Source organism: Cebus imitator, unplaced genomic scaffold, assembly GCF_001604975.1.
Source record: "Cebus imitator isolate Cc_AM_T3 unplaced genomic scaffold, Cebus_imitator-1.0 Scaffold46, whole genome shotgun sequence".
Classification (NCBI taxonomy): Eukaryota; Metazoa; Chordata; class Mammalia; order Primates; family Cebidae; genus Cebus; species Cebus imitator.
In genome coordinates this window covers 6,896,305-6,918,187 of record NW_016107361.1, presented here as the reverse complement: position 1 = coordinate 6,918,187, position 21,883 = coordinate 6,896,305, and the positions used below count along the sequence as shown (strand labels likewise).

Here is a 21,883-nt window from a genome sequence, read left to right as displayed (position 1 = left end):
ATCTTTTATTCCATCTTTTGGATTTCAATCTCTCTAGATTCTTGTAACATGATGTTCCTCTTAAGAGCAATATATATACTTGAGAGTTTTTTTCAAATTCAATCTAACAAATCTTACTCTTTTCTGGAAATATTTTGTTCATTTGCTATGAATGAAATTTAAGATTTATTTACTGTCATATGTGCCATTTAATTATTCATTTTCTCTTTGACCAACCTGCTTTAAGCTCTCATTATCTTCTTTCTTGTTTTATTTTACAGAAATCTGGGCTTGTTTAACCATTCTATTTTTACCCCAAATAATTTGTTAATTATAGCTTATTTTCCTATTCTGTTAATGGGTGCTATAGATTATGGTATTCATTCTTGAATTATTAAAATTAAATATTTTAATGATTACTTTTAGTACTTTCTTTACAATAGAACTCTTTCTTTCCATATACATCATTCCACTTTTTGCACTATTGTTTTCATGCATTTTAACCATACATATATATATATATATAAACACACATATATATTATATACAACAGTGTCAAATATTATTCTTATTACCCATCAGTCAACATTCATCTATATGAATTTCTTCTTTGCTAGTCATAAATTTCTGTAATTACATATCCTAGGATAATTTTCTTTCTACATAAAATTTTATCTCTATTCTTTTAGTGAAGCTTTGCTGCCAATACATTCTATGTTTTTATCTGTCTAAAAATTATTTAATTCACCTGTATATTATTTGTTTGTTTTATGTTGTTTTGTTTTGTTTTGTTTTTGAGACAGGGTCTCATTCTGTTGCTGCAGCTGAAGTGCAGTGGTCGGAACACAGTTTACTACAGCCTGGACCTCCTAGCCTCATGCCATTCTTTTGTTAAACCCTCCATTAAACTCTTTATTTTAGGTATTTCCATTTTCAGTTCTGGAATTCCTATGTAAATCTTTTGTGTAGATGCTATTTCTTCTTCTTCTTCTTTTTTTTGAGACAGGCTTCAGTGCACTGGTGCGATCACAGATCACTGCAACCTCCTTCTCCTGGGTGCAATCAGTTATCATGCCTCAGCCTCCAGAGTAGCTAAGATTACAGGCATGCACAACTATGCCCAGCTCATTTTTTGTATTTCTAGTATAGTCGGGGTTTCACCATGTTGGCCAGGCTGGCCGTGAACTCCTGAATTCAAGTGATCTGCCCATCTCAGCCTACCAAAGTGTTGTGATTACAGGTAGGAGACACTGCGCCTGACATGTAGATGCTATTTCTCTGGGTGAAATTCCCCATCTTTTCATCTATTTTTCTATGTCTTTGTTTATTTTCTTTGATCTATTCATTATAGTTATTTTAAAGTATTTTTATTAACTCCAACATTTGGATGTGTCTATTTGTAATTGTTTTTCTTTCCGATGTTGGCATCTCTGATTTTTTAAAATTAAATACTGAACATTATGTATTATAAAATTTGTAGTGTTATATTTCTCTAGGAAAGGCTTACTCCTCACTTTGCTGGACAGACAGAGTAGTGGCTGATGATTAGAATCTAATCAGGGTCTGAGCTGAGTTGAGGTAAGATAGTAATTTGCATAAGGATCTAGTACTTCTTGTTCCCACTTACTCCTCAAGTGAAGACCTCCAGGCCTTTAATTAAAACCTGGTATATTCATCAGGGACTCTCTAGTAAGTTCCAAACTCTAATTTTAAGGACAGGACAATGAGACAACAGAGATTTCTGACCTTTTCCAAATGTTTCTGCTTACATTTTCAGTTCCTTGCCTTGAGCAGCTTCAGAATAGGGGTAAATAATTTGAGGGGAACTGGCTGTGCACCGGGTTAAGCTCTCTACTCATCGTTTCTCACTAAAATCTTGGCACCTTATATATCATCAACTTTGTCTACCCAGTTGCTAAAAGTTACTAAAAGTTCCACTCATATTCCTTGGGTAGAGATAGCATGGGGAGAAGTGCCAGATATAGGTGAAGGGGAGGAAGTCAGCAAATCACGCTGGCATGTATGTACCTATGCAACAATCTTGCATGTTCTTCACATGTACCCCATAACCTAAATGCAATTAAAAAAAAGGAAAAAAAAAGATGATTGCAAATATATTGTAAGTTTTATTGTTCATGCTAGAACATACTGTAAATCAGAATCATAAGTAAAAATGTGTTTTTAAAATGCTGTAATTTTAAATGTAATTTGCATAAATTAACCAAGAAAAACAAATACAAACTTAGGTCAACACAAAGATGTCCATTTCAATCACTCAAGTGTGTTAATATTTATCACATGATATTCAACTTGTCAGATACTTTTACTTTGTTTAAATGATATGAAAAGTCAGGAAATGGCTAAAAGAAAAGACAACAGTGCAGTTTAGCTTAACATCTAAACTATAGTAGTCACTTAAAGTAGTCTCAAAACATACTTCATTCCTACACTTTGAGGAATAGGAAGCAAAAAAAAAAAAAAAAAAAAGTTCCACTCATGTTTCTCTTCTCCAGAAGTTGTGTTCTGTCCAGGCAAAGCCTGAATTCTTCATCTGACATCCTAAATCTAGTACCAGCAAATGACTTCAGACAAATAGAGAAAGTCAACACACCTCAAGTCCGTTCTCTTCTTTCCTGAATCTTGACCTTTTAGTTCTTATTTCAGCAGCTTTCTCATGCCCTTACATAAGTGATTTTAACTTTTTTTGTTGAATTTTCTAGTTGTTCTCATGATAAGCTTCTTTTATAACTAGCTACTTCATCCTATTCAAAACAAGAAAACTTTTTTTGCCTTCATTTTCCGTTTCTGAAATTATCTTTCCAGGCAAATGGAAAACTTACATTGTTTTGCTTGTTGTCTGCCTGCTTGTTTCTGCAACTAGATTTTTCTGATATTATTATTTAAATATATAAGAATAAAGATATTTAAATATTTGAAAATACCAGAAGTGGAGCTATATTGAATATCAATATTACATATTTGACTTATAAGTCTGTTATTACAAGCATACTTGTGGAATGCTTTCAATAAATAAAGAAATACAACTAGATGAGTTCTTAAACTGTCATTTATTCTGATGAAGTACTAAGCCATGCTGATTTTTTTGACCATCCATTATTGGGAATAGAATTTTAAAATTATCCAGCAATACTCTGTTAAATTTACCTTCAACCTAAATGTAAAAGTTTAGATTTAGCTGAAAAGTGCCATGTTTTCTAACTTGGGATTGTTAGCAATCATTCAGTTATTTAGGAAGTTGTTTCATGTTCTATGCTTTCAAAGAAACCTGCTTAGACTAAATACAGATTCGGCTCAAAGCATGCCATTACTTTGGGTAAGTAATATACAACTTCTGTGCTCTGTGCACCAAAATCAATAATTTTGTAATGAGGTATTAAGTCTCCCTAGATACTAAGATGACAGAATTCAAAATATTATATTATTTGTTTTTATTTTCTTTCTGTCAAAATAACGCTAGGCTGGGTTAGCTTTTGAAAATTAAGAAAATTTGATTTTTTTCAAAATAATCAGTCACCTAGTAATTTATTTTAGATTTAGATTTACAAAGAGCTCATGTGTTACACATTAGCTTCTTAACATTTAAAATAAGTTATTTTCATTTTCTTTCTCATCTACTAGTTTCAGATTGGAATGTATTTACATTTGTAAAACTGTGTATAAATCAGTATGTTTCTCAGGGAAGAGCAGGAAAGACAATGAAAAAAATACTTATTTTTCTTCTATATACTTTCAGTTCTGGGATACACATGCAGAACATGCAGGTTTGTTACATAGGTATACACATGCCACGGTGGTTTGCTGCACCCATCAACCCGTCATCTATATTGGGTATTTCTCCTAATGCTATTACTTCCCTAGCCCCCACCCCTCAACAGGCCTCAGTATGTGAAGTTACCCTCCCTGTGTCCATGTGTTCTAATTGTTCAGCTCCCACTTACAAGTGAGAATATGTGTTATTTGGTTTTCTGTTTCTGTGTTAGGTTGCTGAGAATGATGGTTTCCAGCTTTGCACATGTCACTGCAAAGGACATGAACTCATTCTTGTTTATGGCTGCATAGTACTCCATTATGCATATGTGCCACATTTTCTTTATCCAGTTTATAATTGATGGGCATTTGGGTTGGTTCCAAGTCTTTGCTATTGTGAACAGTGCTGCAATAAACATACACGTGCATGTGTCTTTATTACTAGAATGATTTATAATCCTTTAGGTATGTACCCAGTAATGAGATTGCTGGGTCAAATGGCATTTCTGGTTCTAGATCCTTGAGGAATCGCCATGCTGTCTTTGACAATGACTGAACTAATTTCCACTCCCACCAACAGTGTAAAAGTGTTCCTATTTCACCACATCCTCTCCAGCATCTGTTGCTTATCCTAACTGGCCTGAGATAGTATCTCATTGTGGTTTTGATTTGCATTTATCTAATGATCAGTGATGATGAGCCTTTTTACATATAGTTGTTGACCTCATAAATGTCTTTTTTTTTTTTTTGAGAAGTTTCTGTTCATATCCCTCTCCCACTTTTTGATGAGGTTGTTTGTTTTTTTCTTGTCAATTTGTTAGTCCTTTGTAGATTTTGGATATTAGCCTTTTGTCAAATGGAGAGATTGCAAAAACGTTTCTCCCATTCTGAAGGTTGCCTGGTGTCTCTGATGACAGTTTCTTTTGCAGTGCAGAAGCTCTTTAGTTTAATTGGATCCCATTTATCAATTGTGGCTTTTGTTACCCTTTATTTTGGTGTTTTAATCATGAAGTCTTTGCCCATGCCTATGTCCTGAATGTTATTGCCTAGGTTTTCTTCTAGGATTTTATTGGTTTTAGGTCTTATGTTTAAGTATTTAATCTATTTTGAGTTAATTTTTGTGCAAAGTGTAAGGAAGGGATCCAGTTTCAGTTTTCTGCATATGGCTAGCAATTTTTCCCAACACCTGTATTAAATTGGGAATCCTTTCCCCATTGCTTGTTTTTTTCAGTTTTGTCAAAGATCAGATGGTTGTAGATGTGTGGTGTTATTTCTGAGGACTTTGTTCTGTTCCATTGGTCTATATGTCTGTTTTGGTAGCAGTACCATGCTGTTTTGACTACCATAGGTTTGCAGCATAGTTTGAAATCAGGTAACATGATGCCTCTAGCGTTGTTCTTTTTTCTTAGCATTGTCTTGACTATACAGACTCTTTTTTGGTTCCATATGAAATTCAAAGTAGTTTTTTTCCTAATTCAGTGAAGAAAGTCAATGGCAGCCTGATGGGGATAGCATTGAATCTATAAGTTACTTTTGGCAGTATGGTTTTCAAAGGGAATGCTTCCAGCTTTTGCCCATTCAGTATGATATTGGCCCGGGGTTTGTCACAAATAGCTCTGATTACTTTGAGATACATACCATCAATACCTAGTTAACTCAGAACATGTGTAATAACAAACTCCTGCCACCTAAAGAGCATGTTCTAACCCAATGCAAGGAAGCTAAGAACCTTGAAAAAAAGGTTACAGAAATGGCTAACTGGAATAACAAGTTTAGAGAAGAATGACCTGATGGAGCTGAAAAACACAGCATGAGAACTTCATGAAGCATTTACTAGTATCAGTAGCTGAATCAATCATGTGGAAGAAAGAATATCAGAGATTCAAGATCAAAAGGATATTAGAGTTTCAATGAAGTAAAGCATGAAGACAAGATTAGAGAAAACAGAATGAAAAGGACCAAACAAAGCCTCCAAGAAATATGGGACTATATGAAAAGATCAAACCTATGTTTGACTGGTGTACCTGAAAGTGACAGGGAGAATGGAACCAAGTTGGAGAACACTCTTCGGGGTATTACCCAGGAGAACTTCCACAACCTAGCAAGATAGGCTAACATTCAAATTCAGGAAATACAGAGAACACCACAAAGATACTCTTGAGAATAGCAACCCCAAGACACATAACTGTCACATTCACCAAGGCTGAAATGAAGGAAAAAATGCTAAGCACAGCCAGAGAGAAAGGTCGGCTTACCCACAAAAGGAAGTCCATCAGACTAACAGCAGATCTCTCTGCAGAAACCCTGCAAGCCAGAAGAGAGTGGGGGCCAATATTCAACATTCTTAAAGAAAATTCACACATAACAATATTAACTTTAAATGTAAATGGGCTAAGCACCCAAATTAAAAGACACAGACTGGCAAATTGCATAAAGGGTAAAGACCCATTGGTGTACTATATTCAGGAGACCCATCTCACATGCAAAGACACACATATGTTCAAAATAAAGGGATGGAGGAATATTTACCAAGCAAATGGAAAGCATTATAAAAAGCAGGGGTTGCAATCCTAGTCTCTGATAAAACAGACTTTAAACCAGCAAAGATTAAAAAAAAAAAAGAAGGGCATTACATAAATGGTAAAGGGATTAATGCAACAAGAAGAGCTAACTAACCTAGATATACATGCACCCAATACAGGAGCACCAGATTCACAAAGCAAGTTCTTAGAAACCTACAAAGATACTTAGACTCTAAAACAATAATAGTGGTAGACTTTAACACCCAATTGTCAATATTAGACAGAACAATGAGATAGAAAATTAACAAGCATATTCTGGGCTTGAACTCAGATCTGGACCAAGTGGACCTAATAGATGTCTACAGAATTCTCTACCCCAAATCAACATAATATACATTCTTCTCAGCACCACATAGCACTTGGTGGTGCTGAGAAGAATTGACCACAATTCTAAAATTGACCACATAATTGGAAGTAAAACACTCCTCAGCAAATGCAAAAAAAAAATTGAAATCTTTACAAACAATCTCTCAGACCACAGTGTAATCGAATTAGAACTCAGGATTAAGAAACTCACTCAAAACCACACAACTACATGGAAACTGAACAACCTGCTCATGAATGACTATTGGGTAAATAACAAAATTAAGGCAGAAATAAATAAGTTCTTTGAAACCAATGAGAATGAAGACACAATGTAGCAGAATCTCTGGGACACAGCTAAAGCAGTGTTTAAAGGGAAATGTCCACAAGAGAAAGCAGGAAAGAGCTAAAATTGACACTGTAACATCACAATTAAAAGAACTAGAGAAGCAAAAGTAATCAAATTCAAAAGCTAGCAGAACACAATAACTAATATCAGAGCAGAACTGCAGGAGCTAGTGACACAAAAAACCTTTCAAAAAATGAATGAATCCAGGAAGTGGTTTTTTGAAAAGATTTTTAAAAAGATTTTTAAAAAGACCATTATCCAGACTAATAAAGAAGGAAAGAGAGAAGAATCAAATAGACGCAATAAAAAATGATAAAGGAAGTATCACCACTGATACCAGAGAAATACAAATGACCATCAGAGAGTAACTATAAACACCTCTAAACAAATAACCTAGTAAATCTAGAAGAAATGGATAAATTCCTGGTTGCATACACCCTCCCAAGACTAAATCATGAAGAATATGAATCCCTGAATAGACCCATAACGAGTACTAAAACTGAGGCAGCAATTCATAGCCTACCAACCGAAAAAAAGCTAAGGAACAGACAGATTCACAGCCAAATTCTACCAGAGGTCCAAAGAGGAGCTGGTACTATTCCTTCTGAAACTATTACAAGCAATAGAAAAAGAGGGACTCCTCCCTAACTCATTTTATGAGACCAACATCATCCTGATACTAAAACATGGCAGAGACACAACAAAAAGAGAAAATTTTAGGCCAATATCCCTGGTAAACATCGATGTGAAAATCGTCAAAAATCTGGCAAACCAAATCTAGCAGCACATCAAAAAGCTTATCCACCACAATCAAGTGTACCTCATCCCCGGGATGCAAGCCTGCTTCAACATATGCAAATCAATAAATGTAATCCATCACATAAACAGAACCAAGGACAAAACCACATATTTATCTCAATGGATGTAGAAGCAGCCTTCAATAAAATTCAGCACCCCTTCATGCTAAAAACTCTCAAAAAATGACTTCTTGGAAATTATTAACTTCTGCAGGAGAAAGAATGAATAGATAACAATGTGAGCCTACTTTTCCAGCTTATACATTGACATACTCTGCTACATAGAACAAAAAGACAGAAGTTTTGTGTGACCTTCATGAGTCACAATAGCGTGTTTAATTAACAAGTTTGTCAAAAACTACCATTTTTTTCCTCTGAGAAGCCTTATGTGAGTTTTCATTTGAAAATAATTAACTTAATAGTGATTATTTTATTATCAGGTTCAATATTAAAGGAAATAACCAACATTTAGTTCCATCATTTTTACTAGATTCAGGAATAGATATGTTGCAAAATGTCAAAAATAGAAAATGATGAACTCCAGAAAAAACTGATATGACATATCAAGACTAAATAACCATAGATATTTTCCAAGGGGATGGGAAAAACTTGCATGACCCTTGAATCTTGTACTTTAAGAATATAAAAGAGTGAGAGATAGAGATAGAAGGAGTAAGAGATAGCAATAGGGCTTTGTGGGGAGTATTAATAAAATGATGTATTTGGACAGAACTCTTACCCCACTAGGAGTCCATACTTTCACACTCTACAGAGAAGGAGAGGTATAACACGTGGCCATAAGGATGTATCTGCCAGACTTCCAACCACAGGAAGTGTAATTGGCCAATAGTTTCCACAGCTGCGCTGCGCTTATATATATGAAGACTACAACTCTCATGAGCTGCTCCCAGTCAGTGACTTAATGATGCAAGGATGTTATGAAAAACTCATTTTTAGAAGACACAGGAGTTATCTCATAGCAATGGCTTTAGGACTCCATTATGGCTTTGTCAAATCTCCATCTGACTACATGGCAGTCTATGAGCATTATACCCAATCTTCTCTCCCACTTTCCTTCTCCCAAAGTCGATCTGGCCTCATGTCTGAAGATTTTCCCAGACATCCTGGCCCTCCCCATTTCTTCTACACAGGTTTTGACCTAATGAGATACCATTCTTGGAGTATCTCAGAGGAACTGGACAACCACAGGAGGCCAACTTCTAACTATAGAATCAGTCAGATGTTCAAAAGGACCACTGGGAAACAAGGTAATATGGTCCTTATAATTGAAGGACCTAAAACTTTGGAGTTGGTTTATATCTGTAAAAGCTAGAGTATACTGTGGCCTGTGGTCTCATTTTATTAAGATAATGTGACCAAAAAAATGCGTGGCTTTGCTGATAGAACCCGGGATTGTTGCTGCATTGAGGTCTCCTTGCAATTCCAAATTTAGCCAGTAAAAAGGATGAGAGAATGTTTCTCTTGGAAAAGATGTATACCGCTCTGTAGAGAGCCTGAATGCGATCATCTCGGGTCCTATAAAATTGACTCGCCAAGGGAGACTAAAGATCTCATCAAAAAGAAGATAGAGCTGTACAGTTGATCCTCAGAGGCCAAAACACGGGAAAAGGAACTGCTTCAGGGAATAGTCTAGCTGCATCAAAAGCACTGCAGCAGTGGGAGGCCCAGCAGGAACCTCTGAAGAGTCTGTGAAAGGAAGGCATACCAAAAACGAAAGCAACACTTAAAACACCTGTGGCCAGCTCAGCAAGAGTAGTTATAGCCCGTTACCTGTTGTTCTAGCCTCTCTTCTCTCCAGAAACCTGGAGAAATGACATCAGTATTAAGTGGGAGAAAAAGTGAGCTAACAAAAAAAGTATAGAACTGTCAAGTTGTAGTTTCTTTATCTTACTGGAGGCTTCCAGGTGGAAATAGGCGGGGAGAGGGCAAATTGAAATTTACATTGTTATTATGGGTTGCATATGCTATTTGATGAATTGAATAAATATGTTCAAACAACTCAAGTAATTCAATGACTATTAGCTAAACATAAGCAGAAAATCCATGGAAAAACTGTGGCACTTTTATAAAAATGTATGGGACATTTTCTCCCAATTAAAAATTTCATGTCATGACTCAGGTTTGTTCAACCTCCTGGTCACATATATTAATCTTCGTGGAAGGTTAGTAGAAGTATAATAAATCTATAGTTTTAAATTTATAGATTATTGACATTAAAACCCATATTTTAAGCCTTTTACAAGTCATTATCTCAGTTAATTTACTAATATTATTTATATACCTTACGAAACTATAAATTCACCATTGACATTATTGCCATGAAAATAGTTTCAATTATCCATATGTAGTATACTTATGTTGTATCCATATGTAAGTATGGATAGCAAATTGAATTTCTAAGTATATTCAATTTGCTATTATAAATTGCTGGAATAGGCATGATCAAAAAACATTAAAACTTTATTTTCTAGTAGTTCTATATTTTACTATCAAAAGGCAGCAAAAGAATATAAGTAAGCCACAGTAAGATCATTATAAAAAGGGGATATCTCTATTGTTTACCATAAAATGAAAGAATAACATTGAAAGATTTTCTCTTGACTATTTATCAAAAGACATCAATTACAGGTACATTGAGCATTTGTCTTTTTCTGAACAATCATGTATCTATAAGCCAAAATACAGACAATAAATACAAACTGGATCTTAATGAGCAGCAAGAATCCAAGAGATGAAAAAAAAGGCCGAAAAAAACACTAATGATATTACTAGTAGAGGCTTTTCACATTTGGATAACAATGGCATGATTCATGAGTTAACTAACCAAGTTTTAGTTTTTTCCATCAACAAATTAAAGCTTTTTGCTAATTTTTTATGACCTCAATCCACTAATATTGTTTTGACTCTTGATTTTCAATTTTCACCAAATCAAGATGCTGAGACTAAAAATGAGTCAGGTTTCAACTTTTTGCCTGGAAAGCTAACATATTCTACTAATGGGATAATTTATTATAAAATGAAATGTTTTATAGCTTTCAATCAAAACTAAACATCAAAACTGTGGAAAAATTGTGTGTCCTCCTTAAATACTTTGGATTTTATAAGAATAATGACTTCTAATGTGTAGAGTTTCACTACATCAACTTAGTAATTTTACTTTGTTTACCTTAGAATGGTAAGTCATTAAGTATCGTTATATTTGAGCATGTCGATTTCTAAGGATAGCTATATTTAAGGATGGTGCACATATTAAAGAAAAATTCTTCATTTAAAAACAACTACAGATAAATCTAGATTTTTTTTAAAGTTCCCTTTTCTATATAAGTAAAATACATATTGAAATATCATTAACAGGCCATTTAAACCTTGCTAATACCGATTTTGGATGCATTTGAATGTTCTGACTTCTGGTGATATGTATTGAATAATAGGCCAATAAATGGTTCCTCTCGTCTGATTTCCAAATTTTAATTAAGGCCCCCTTTAAGAGGCTGAACTAGGAGGATCACTTGAGGCCAGAAGGTTGTGGCCAGCCTGGGCAACATTCAAAAATGAATAATAAAAAGAGAAATACCACCAACATTGATGTATTTGTAAATTGAAAAAGCCTGTGGGTAAAAGAGGGTCATAGAAAATAGATACCATTGGCCGGGCGCAGTGGCTCATGCCTGTAATCCCAGCACTTAGGAGACAGGTCGCTTGAGGTCAAGAGTTCGAGACCAGCCAGGCAAAAAATGACGAAACCCCATCTCTGCTGAAAATACATAAATTAGCTGGACATGTTGGGGCACATCTGTAGTCTCAACTACTCAGAAGGCTGAAGCAGGAGAATCACTTGAACCTGGGAGGCAGAGGTTGCAGTGAGCTGGGATCGTGCCACTGTACTGCAGCCTGGGTGACNAAAAAAAAAAAAAGAAAAGAAAAAAAAAAAAGAAACAATTTATTTCATTTTTCCCTCATCCCATTGATCTAAAATGTTAGAATGTAACCAACCGCTCAGTTTAGCTAGTGATCTGAGCATTCATCTCCCTCATCAAAGCATTGGTCAAGTTCTAAAAGAAAAAATAATGTAAACCCAGAATTTTATGCTGTGGTAAAGTAAGAGAAACATTTGATGAATGCAAACAAATTATTATGAAAAATTATTAAAACAAAAATTATTCTAAATAGCTAAGACAGATAATAGAGCAAAATACAAGCATTATGATTACCAAAATAAAGATTAACTGAAGGTAACAATAATTTAACTACAAAGGACTGGGTCAGAACCCTAAATCATACTAGCAAAAATGAGAGCCATTTAAATAGTGAAAAACTTAAGTCTACTAATTTCTACATTTATAAAAATTCAACAAATATGGTTTAATTTATAATTGATAACTTCTATTTTCCATTTTAGTACTTATATTTGCCTTAAATATTTAGATTTAACTTTGTATTTACATGGGTAGATTCAATGTACATCATTTTTAAGTCTTTAGTTCTAATTTTTTAAATAATTATTGGCATATTTTAAGATTTGATTTTGATTGGTTGGACTTTATTTTCAAATATATTTCCCAAGATTTACTGTTTATTTCCCTTTTTATTGCTTTCCCCATGATGCATGTATTTCCCTTCATTCATGCGTTACATTTGGTTGAATATGTATGTAATTTTTATCCTTCCCTCTTTAATTCCATTGACATGGCAATTTTATCTTCTGTCATTTAACTTTTACCAACTCTAAAGACGACTTATTTTTTATTTTCTACAGGTTCCTTGGCTCTACTGATAGCAATCACTCTGTGTTGCCTTGCAAAGATATTCTGTTACATATAACAGTGCTAATACTCTGTTTTTAATGAATACCAATGATAGCACACTATAAATATATTTCCTAACTTTGCTTTATTTATTTAAAAAAAAGTTCTAGTCAGCAAATGTGACACTTCACCAACACAGTGTTTTCAAACTATTTGATCTTTTCCAATTAACAGTTGAAGAATGGAATTTAATTATAGTTTTAATTTTTATTTTAGTTCTCTGATTATACATGGGGTATGTTGTAGTGTATTTAAATGACCTCTGCTGTTTTCTGAAATCTTTGCAGTGTTTGCCATGTACTTTGCCCATTTTATGACAGGTTATCAGTTTATTTATTCTGCCTTTTTCTTTCTTTCTTTTTGAGACAGAGTTTCCCTCTTGTTGCCCAGGCTGGAGTGCAGTGGCATGATCTCTGCTCACTGCAACCTCCGCCTCCCGGGTTCAAGCGATTCTCCTGCCTCGGTCTCTTGAGTAGCTAGGATTACAAGTGCCCACCACAACTCCTGGCTAATTTTTTGTATTTTTAGTAGGGACAGGGGTTCACCATGTTGGCCAGGCTAGTCTCAGACTCCTGAACCCAGGTGATCCACCTGCCTCAGCCTCCCAAAGTGTTGTGATCACAGGCGTGAGTCACTGCGCCTGGCCTTATTCTTACTTTTTATTAACTTTTTATATGGTAAGAAAAAGAAGCTGTTTTATGATAAAGCTTCCAAATGTTTTTCCTAGGATTTAAATTTCTGCCTCTTCAGGTGTCTCAATATCATTTATTGAATAATTTCTCTTTCCCTCAATGATTACATTGTAACTTTTGTCATGTATCAAACCTTAATTCATATTGACCTTAATAGTCTCCTCAAGGAAACTGTTTCTATATTCATGTACCAATATTTACTGTTAAAATGACTAATTTTATGGAATGTTTTAACACCAGCTTGATTAATAATTTTTATTTATCTTTCTTCAAGAATGTTCCCCAAATTTTCTTCATTTTTTTAACTTTCACAGTAAATTATTGGGATTGTTTTCAATGTATAGATTGACTAAGAGAAAATTTTAAACTTTCTGGCTTGGTCACCTTTTCCAAAAACAAAGTATGCTTTTTTATAAATTTGAATTTCCTTTTGTGTTCTCAGAAGCATTTTAAGGTTTTATTGACATATATACCTACTTTGTTCTATGTTTAATATATTTAAAGTATGTGATCTCTTTTGTTACTATTACAAATAGAATTTGTTTTTCAATTTTTATTTTATATTCTTTCCACATTTTTCACCTTCCATCTCCCCAAATTTATACCTTATGTTATTTCCAAAAATACATAGGCAGAGAGATAGATACAGATATGGAGATATTAGTTCATCTTTTAATTTCTTTCTGTTTCTGTGTTCTCTTCTTCATAAATACCAGTGATTTGTATGTTGGCTCTTAATTGTTTAGACCACAAATCACACAGTCATTTTCCTACCTATAAATTGTCCACTATGTTAACAGTATTTTTTCTTAAGTCTTTCCTCTATTGACTTGTGTAATTATTTATGCTATTGTTTTAAGTATAGCAGTTATACTTTCACAATTTTATTTCGTAGATCTTAAATTATCTCAACATTTTCTCATTCTGCAATTTCATGTTTAGTTTAATTACCTTGAGAGTGAACTATATCTAAACGTTCTTCTGTGCTCTGATATCAATCTTATTTCAATGTGTGCTAGTTATATGTCTTCTGAAGATATAATTAACTTATTTGTTTTAATACAATCTACTTAAATCTAATTAGTTTGCATGTTTGGTTTTGTTGTCTCTATTGCTTGTTTACTCTTAAATACATTCTCTCTAAGCCTTCTATTTTCTCTGCAACAATGATGGTAGATTCTCCTTGACTCCTCTTTCTGTTTATCATAACATTCTCTGAATGTTCTGCTTAAAACATGAGCTTGGATATTAAATATTGACTTTTACATTAGTTAGTCATTAACCTTTTAAAGTACTAGGTAGGAAATTAGAAACCTGGGCTGTCTTTGTCAAGAAATATCATTCCTGTGAAGTTTCTCTCTGAATAAGCTCCACTGTCACTTTTGTGATTGTGTCGGTAGATTGGCTGTGCATACTGTCCCACTGGTTGATGACATTTTTTTAAGGGTCATTTGGCTAATTTGATAGGAGGGTGAGTTAGTGAGAAATTCTGTGATTCTCAGACTTTGTGTTTGGTGTGAACACCCAGCTGTCTTTTGCCACCATTCATCTGCAACGGCCCCTAGTAAGTTTTTCTGGGTGCCCTTCATGAGACTGTCCATGTGAGCTAGGTAAGGCTTCCCACGTTTCTCATGACACACATCTCCAGTTCCACTGATTTTTGCTAAATTGGAGGATGAGAAATTTTAAGATAATTTTATCAGAATTATTTCTACATCTTTTCTTCACATAACATACTCTCTCAAAAGGTGGAGTTGTAAATATTTATTCCAATATCTTTTTTCAATTTGGTCCCAATTTTATTGTATTTGGCCAGTATTTTAAAATGTATGGTATTAGTTAGAGTGTTTTCCAAATTTTATCAATGGCATAACATTACATGGAACAGAGAATAAATTTAATGATGAAGAACCAAATGTAAACTAAGTTCGAATAATCATACATCTTTCTTGCATTGAAAGTACTTAATCATGTTTAAAAATAGAAGAAATTGACAGAAACATTGTAATAAGAAATCTTGACACATCATTCTTAATTGGTGACTGATCAAGAAGGCAATAATAAATAAGAATTTGGACTAACTTTGCAGTTAATAAATACACATATTATCTGTAATTAGATTTTATGCAGAAGTGCATGAAACATTGATAAAAATTATAGCATGATTTCTTATCACACCCTCCCCCTAAATAAGTAAATGAACTTTGGAGACAAAAAGCCAAAAACTAGAGCAGTGTTACTGTTGTTACTACTACAGCAGTTGTTAGTTGAATAGGAGGGTTATAAAAATGGGGCCATATGTGATAGACAATTTGGCCCAAATGTCACTAGCTCATCAGGGAAGAACACTACCTAGTTACCATTTTCGATTTCTGTATTCAATTTGAATTTCAAAAGATTAATAATTATAACAGTTCCAAGAGTACTTGGGTCATTTATTAGTTTTTGTATATTTTATTTTAAAATATGTTATTTTGAAAACTTATTTCAATAGTAAAATATTAATGAATGATAAAATACTTTGCTTTAGAAGATTGATGCTACATGATTTCTATTTTCCATTTAATAATTAGAGACTGGCCATTATTTTTAATAGTTATACCTTAGCAGTTCATTATAATATTTATTAAATTCACTTGTTGTACCAGCGAGTGGATTGCGCTTTGTATATCTTTTCTCTGCTCATCCTTACAATCACCCTATTAAGTAGGTTCTGTCAACATCCCGATTTTAATACAAAGGAATCTAAAACTGAGTAACTTGACTAATTGGCTACCACATGTAGAATTATAATTTGGACCAATTTTTCTCTGAAGGCCACAGTTATACTTCTAACTTCTATGATCTGCTTTTAAACTGTAATTATAAAACCTGGCTCTGTATCAGTATCATTTATATACATGTATACGTATTTTAAAACTTCATATAGCTAGGCCACATTTTATACCTGTGGAATCAGAATCTCCAGAAGTAGGGCAGTGTCTATCCTTAAAAATATAATAACAGCAACAACAACACATGTATGTGTTCATTCACACTCCTACACACATAACACACATGTATTGCTGAACTGCCTCTAATGTCGAGACTTGTGCTTTAAAAGTTGTGCAACCATTTCATTATTACCGGAAACTGTGTATTTTTCATTAACATCAGTAATATTTAATGTGTTTATATTGTTGTGCGACTCTCAAAAGTTTACAAATTGCAATACTAAAGGCCCAGGATAGTTGCAGGAACTTTAGGAAGTCTAATACCTTGTTGCTGCCAATTTGTATGCATTATGAATAGAGTTAATTTGTCAAGATTCAGCATTTTAGTTTAAATTTTCACCAACCTCAAACTGTGTTAACGCTTCAAAGTTCACATCCCAGATAATCCCTGTGCTCCTTTTACACTTTTCTCAGCACATGAGCTCTTTGGTATCTTTCCAAATGTATCTGCCCATTGACTCCTGTACAATTTGCTGCAATACAATTGGGTAGGAGAGATCCCAGCATGTATTTAATAGATTAAGGACTGAAGTTTCACTTTCTTACAAATTTCCCAGTTTTGTCTGGTTCTTCTTCTGCCAATCAATCCCTTTTCAATTTGGGGGGAACTTGACTCTTTGTTTTAGTTGCAGCCTTTCCCTGAGGCTCTAGTAAAATGTTTAACATTAGATAGCAAATGTTTAACATTAGATAACTCTAGTAAAATGTTTAACATTAGATAGCAAAAACCCTAGTTTTTTATGTGGCTTGCAGATTTCGAGCTCCACCTTCTATTAGTCAGAATCTTATCTCACTCTATGCCTGAGTTTCAGTGAGCAGGCCTTAGACTTTTCCAAACAATTAGAATCACCTTTTATCACTCCTGTAACTCTTTCCCCTTTTCTGACCATCCCATAAATGTTTAATACTCCACATATCTGAAATCTAAAGGATAATATTAACATATTTTCTTACAGTTTATACATAGGTTAATATGTATAATATTACATCTTATAATATATAAGCAGTTTATACTTGTATACTTAAGAATCACAAGCTCAGGCAGCAAAGTCAGAATATTGGAATTCAATGGACAAAGAAGGAAAAATCCTCACAACCCTCTGTCTGCCAATCTTGTTAACAAGATACAATACTCTGATTTTCCAGGTGACTTCCTTTTCATTGGATTTGCTGGTGATGGGTGTAATGTAGGGATACCTCTGGGACCCTAGCTTGACTGCTGTTTGCCTCCAACGTGAGCTGCTTGTTCAGGAACTGCCTTGAATTAAATATGTTCTCACAAAAATATCACCAGTTAAAGCAGGATGATCCATTCAACAGCCTCTCTGTGACCGTATCTCAATAATTTCTAAATAACTGCACCAAAGTCAGGAATCAAAAGTGGAGACATGATCCCACTGATCCATAGCCCCCAGTTCGTTATTTTTCATAGACCTCTTTAAAGTTGCTATATCAAAGGTGAGGATTTTCTCACTGATTCTTTAAAATTACAATACATAAATATGTTTGACATTTTTTCTCACATTTTTCTGAAGGAAAGGTAATGCCAAATATAACTTTGGAAAATCACTTTTACACAGGCTAATTTTTATTTCTTGCTTGTGGCATCAGTGTTTTAAATTATTATCATGTTTATTACATTAGGCAAAATTTTGGTCTAGTTTTTTAAAGTGGCTTCATATGATTGAGCCCATCAGAATATAAATAATTGATAATCCTCCAAAGTGTCACCTTTTGAAAGATAGAACAAATTATGAAGGGTGAAAAATGAAGTTCTAAGCAAATCAGCGCTATGTGTAATCATGTGCAAGTTCCATTCTGGAATATTGACATATTTATATTTTTATCTTCCTTAAATTAACTGATCTCTAGAATTAATAAGTCCATATTCCTAATTTTGGATCATGTCCGTTTAACAGTCATTCTGTCTAATGAAAGTATCTATGCTGTACTATTTGGCAAGATAAGTCCATTTAGTTCCCTACAAACCTTTACATCTCAGACCTACATAAGTGCACTCAAAAACCAAATTATTTGTCAGCATAAAAAAAAAAATGGGAAATGTGACAAAATCAGTTTTATTAAGCAGCTGAGTATTTTTTGGTTCCATAGGCCCTGATAAATGTAAGCAATCTTTGCAAAGCTCATTTCACTAGTGATTGTTTGTGATGGCACTGTGATGGCTGGGCTCCACGCTCAGTAATAGGTTATGAGTAATGCATGTATAGTAGTCGCATGTCTTGACATCATAATTTGTTTATATGAGCTTTTTCACTTGTGAAATCTACTATGACCATGATTTCTAAATTTTATGTATGTGAATTTGAAAAAATTCCAGATATTCTTTCTATTATATGCTTAACAGTAGCTAATCAAAGCCAGTGAAAAGCCTAGTGAAAGGCTTTGTAAAACAGAAACCCAAAGAAAGTCTCTGCAAGCAGATAAGAAGACATAAGTTTCCTTTCCAGGCTTGATAGCCACTGGGTCAGTTACAGAGTCAATGAACTAGTTCAATAATGGGAAAATCATAGACTTTGGCATTAGGCACACTTGAGTTTAAATTCTGGCTTTACAACTTATTGTCTGGGTATGGTTAGGAATGTTGATTAACTTCTGTGGTTCCTCAATTTTTCTCACCTATGAAATTGATATAAAAATTTCTACTTCATATTTACTAATTAATTCATTTATTTATTCTACAAAAATAACCTCAGTTTTTACTATGTGCTATATGACCAAAAGCCTAAGAGCAACTGGCTTGCTTAGAGTTTAAAAATTCTCTTGGTGTATTAGAAATGCTTGTTTCTGTTGCCTGAGTTTTTTGAAGGATGAGTTGTGTTTAATAAGAATGAAGCTCAACTGCAATGTGTGCGGAATTTCTCTTTAATTCCTAGGATTTAGATGTTTCTCATATGAGCAGTCACCATTTCTTGCTCTGTTCCTTTACACTATATTAATTTAGAAGGAATCCACGGAATAGACATGTAACAGAAATTTACTCTTGTGGCAGCTCCCTAGCAATGGGATCCCCAAACAGCTGTGTGTCCAACTGTGCATTCATGCTTATTTTTTTGATATGTTGCAGAAGCTAAATCCAATGTTTAGGTGTCATGCTCTTCATCTTTCTGTGCCACAATGCCTCTTTGTGGTTCAAAAGTGCAGGGGAACATTTTCTGCCCATTATCATTGCTGGTTCATATCTCATTTGCTCTGCACTATCACCCAGAGATTTATTTTGCCTCAAACTATTTTCTTGTGTCTGTCCCACCCTCTGAGTAGCTGCATTAAGTTACTTCTTCCCCTCGTGTAATGATTTGCATTTTTACAATTTAAATCTTGGTTTTATCATTTCCTTACCACATTTCTAATGCCTCTAGGTTCTTTATTAAAATTATTTCCCTGTCCTCCCCTGTGTATGCAACATCATCCAAGTTAGTACCCTCCACAAATAAAATGTATTGCTTATTATCTTTTTCTAAGCATTCACCAAAATGTCGAATATAAATGAACTTAAAAATTTCAGCTTTGAAATGTCCTCATTTGTTTCTAAGAACCCAAACATTTGCATGTGTTGTTTTTATTTGTTTGAAGATTATAAAGCCAATATAAACATATTTAACAGGCCATATTTAAACTAACTGGAATATGGTACATCAAATTATATAGACAGAGGCAGGAGGCAGAGTACTTTCCTAGGCAGATAGGGGAGAGTCTCTGCAGAATCTCTGACCTGCTCAGGCCATTGTGCATAGGGGGCTTGCCTAAACATGCCCACAGTGAAAAACACCTTCTCTTAACACATGCATAATAAGGGAAATACATCAATGTGAACTGGCTCAGACTAAGGGCTCACATGCCCACTAGGGACAGGGTGGAGCCACTAGGAATTCATGCCTTATGCAAAGGAGGAGCTGGGCCTCTTTAGCTCATGTGTGGAAGTCCTGGTACTCCGTTGTAAGGAGGAAACCTGCTTGGAGAATCATTCTGAGAGCTTTCCTTTCGCTTAATAAATTCCACCCTCCTCATCCTTAAATGTGTCTGCATGTCTAATTTTTCCTGGTTGTGAGACAAGAACCTGGATTTAACTGAGCTAAGGAGAAAAAAAAAAAAAAATTGCATCAATATTGTATAACAGGTTACATAGTTTAAGACATAATAGATGTGTGTGTGTGTGTGTGTGTTGTGTTGTGTGTGTGTGTGTGTGTGTGTGTGTGTGTGTGTTTTCCTCTTTCACTCAGAAAATCTTTTTGTTGGACTTTTTGAAGCTAAACTAGCCTAATTCTCATGTATTAAATTTTATTTATTCCCCCAAAGTAAATATAGGTTTAAAGGAAAATACTCCAAAGGTTGATTTGCTCTTCTGGATCATAATATTGACTTTAAATAACTTTTATATGATGCTTCTTTAAGCACATTTTCACCAAATCTTCAAGAGCAATTTATGTGCGACTCGGGATTCAGTTATAACTAGTGAAGTAATTTGTCTTTGATAAACTACAATTAACTATCAATATGCCAGAACTAAATGCATGGGTTGAAATATCAAAAAAAGGAAAAAAACCTTAATTATCAGTTAGTTTTCCCTTCGGGCTGTGCAGGAAATGTTGTAGAGGCGGGTAAAGCATGTTTTGAGATCTGCTATGTATGGAATTGCCTATCTCCTGAGTATGATCTCAGTCAGTTTCTGTAAGTGGAAAATTCACAAAAGGGAATACGCCTCATGATGTTGGAAGTGACTTTAAAATTATCTAGTTCAATCCCTTGATTACACAGGTGAAGGAAAGGAAGCCCAAGAGAGATTGATGGAGAGGACCAAGGTCACACATCTGAGGAGCATGTCTGTTTCACATTATTGTTATGGACACTACCTGAATCTTCCAGGATCACTTTGTTTCCTGATTATATGTGTGCCCAAGTCACGTGTTTCTAGAACTTTTTAGGAAGGCATTACTTCATGCTAAATGTCCTTAAAACTTATCAAATTAATACCAATTTAAATCACATGCCTGAAAAATCATTTCCACATTTGTATAAAATTTTAGATCCATTTTATTAAATTTAGTAGATAAAAATCTAATTTTATCACTTAAATTTCAAAATAAGATTTTTTAAAATGCCTATCTACATGTGTTTTCAAAGCTTTGTTACTTGGCATAAGATAAACTAGAAAGCTTTAGAAGTAAAGCTGGTATTGTCTGTTTCACATTTTTTCACACCAATATCCTAATGAATGTCTCATACAGAAATAAAGAATATGACTGTGAGGGCAAATAATTCTGATTACCAACATCCTGCACAAACATCATTGTCAAGAAAGGTATAGAGATGGGACATCAGGGTCTGTTCTCAAAGCAGGAAATGTGTTTCAATAGAAATCAATATATGGTATGAAAGTGAGAGCAGCCAACACTCTCAGAAGGGTGAGCACCATCGTGATTACTCTGGAGGACACAGAGGAATAGAAAACACATTTCCTCCAAAATAAAGTTCCAGAACAATATCGTATTAAGTTCTATAAAAATGTCACTTGTATCTCTTTACAACGAGAAAAGTAAGATGAAAATAAAGGCCCCGGGGAATTTAGTTTTCCCTCT

The 21,883-nt window shown here is 34.2% G+C and overlaps 1 long non-coding RNA gene across 1 annotated transcript in view; it reads left to right on the top strand.

The window, feature by feature from the left end:
* Positions 1-21,555, top strand: part of LOC119470996 — a 31,545-nt gene extending 9,990 nt beyond the window's left edge. The window contains exon 2 of the long non-coding RNA XR_005199985.1: positions 21,063-21,555. This is a non-coding gene — a long non-coding RNA (uncharacterized LOC119470996). The remainder of the gene's footprint in view (positions 1-21,062) is intronic.
* The last annotated feature ends 328 nt before the right edge of the window (positions 21,556-21,883 follow it).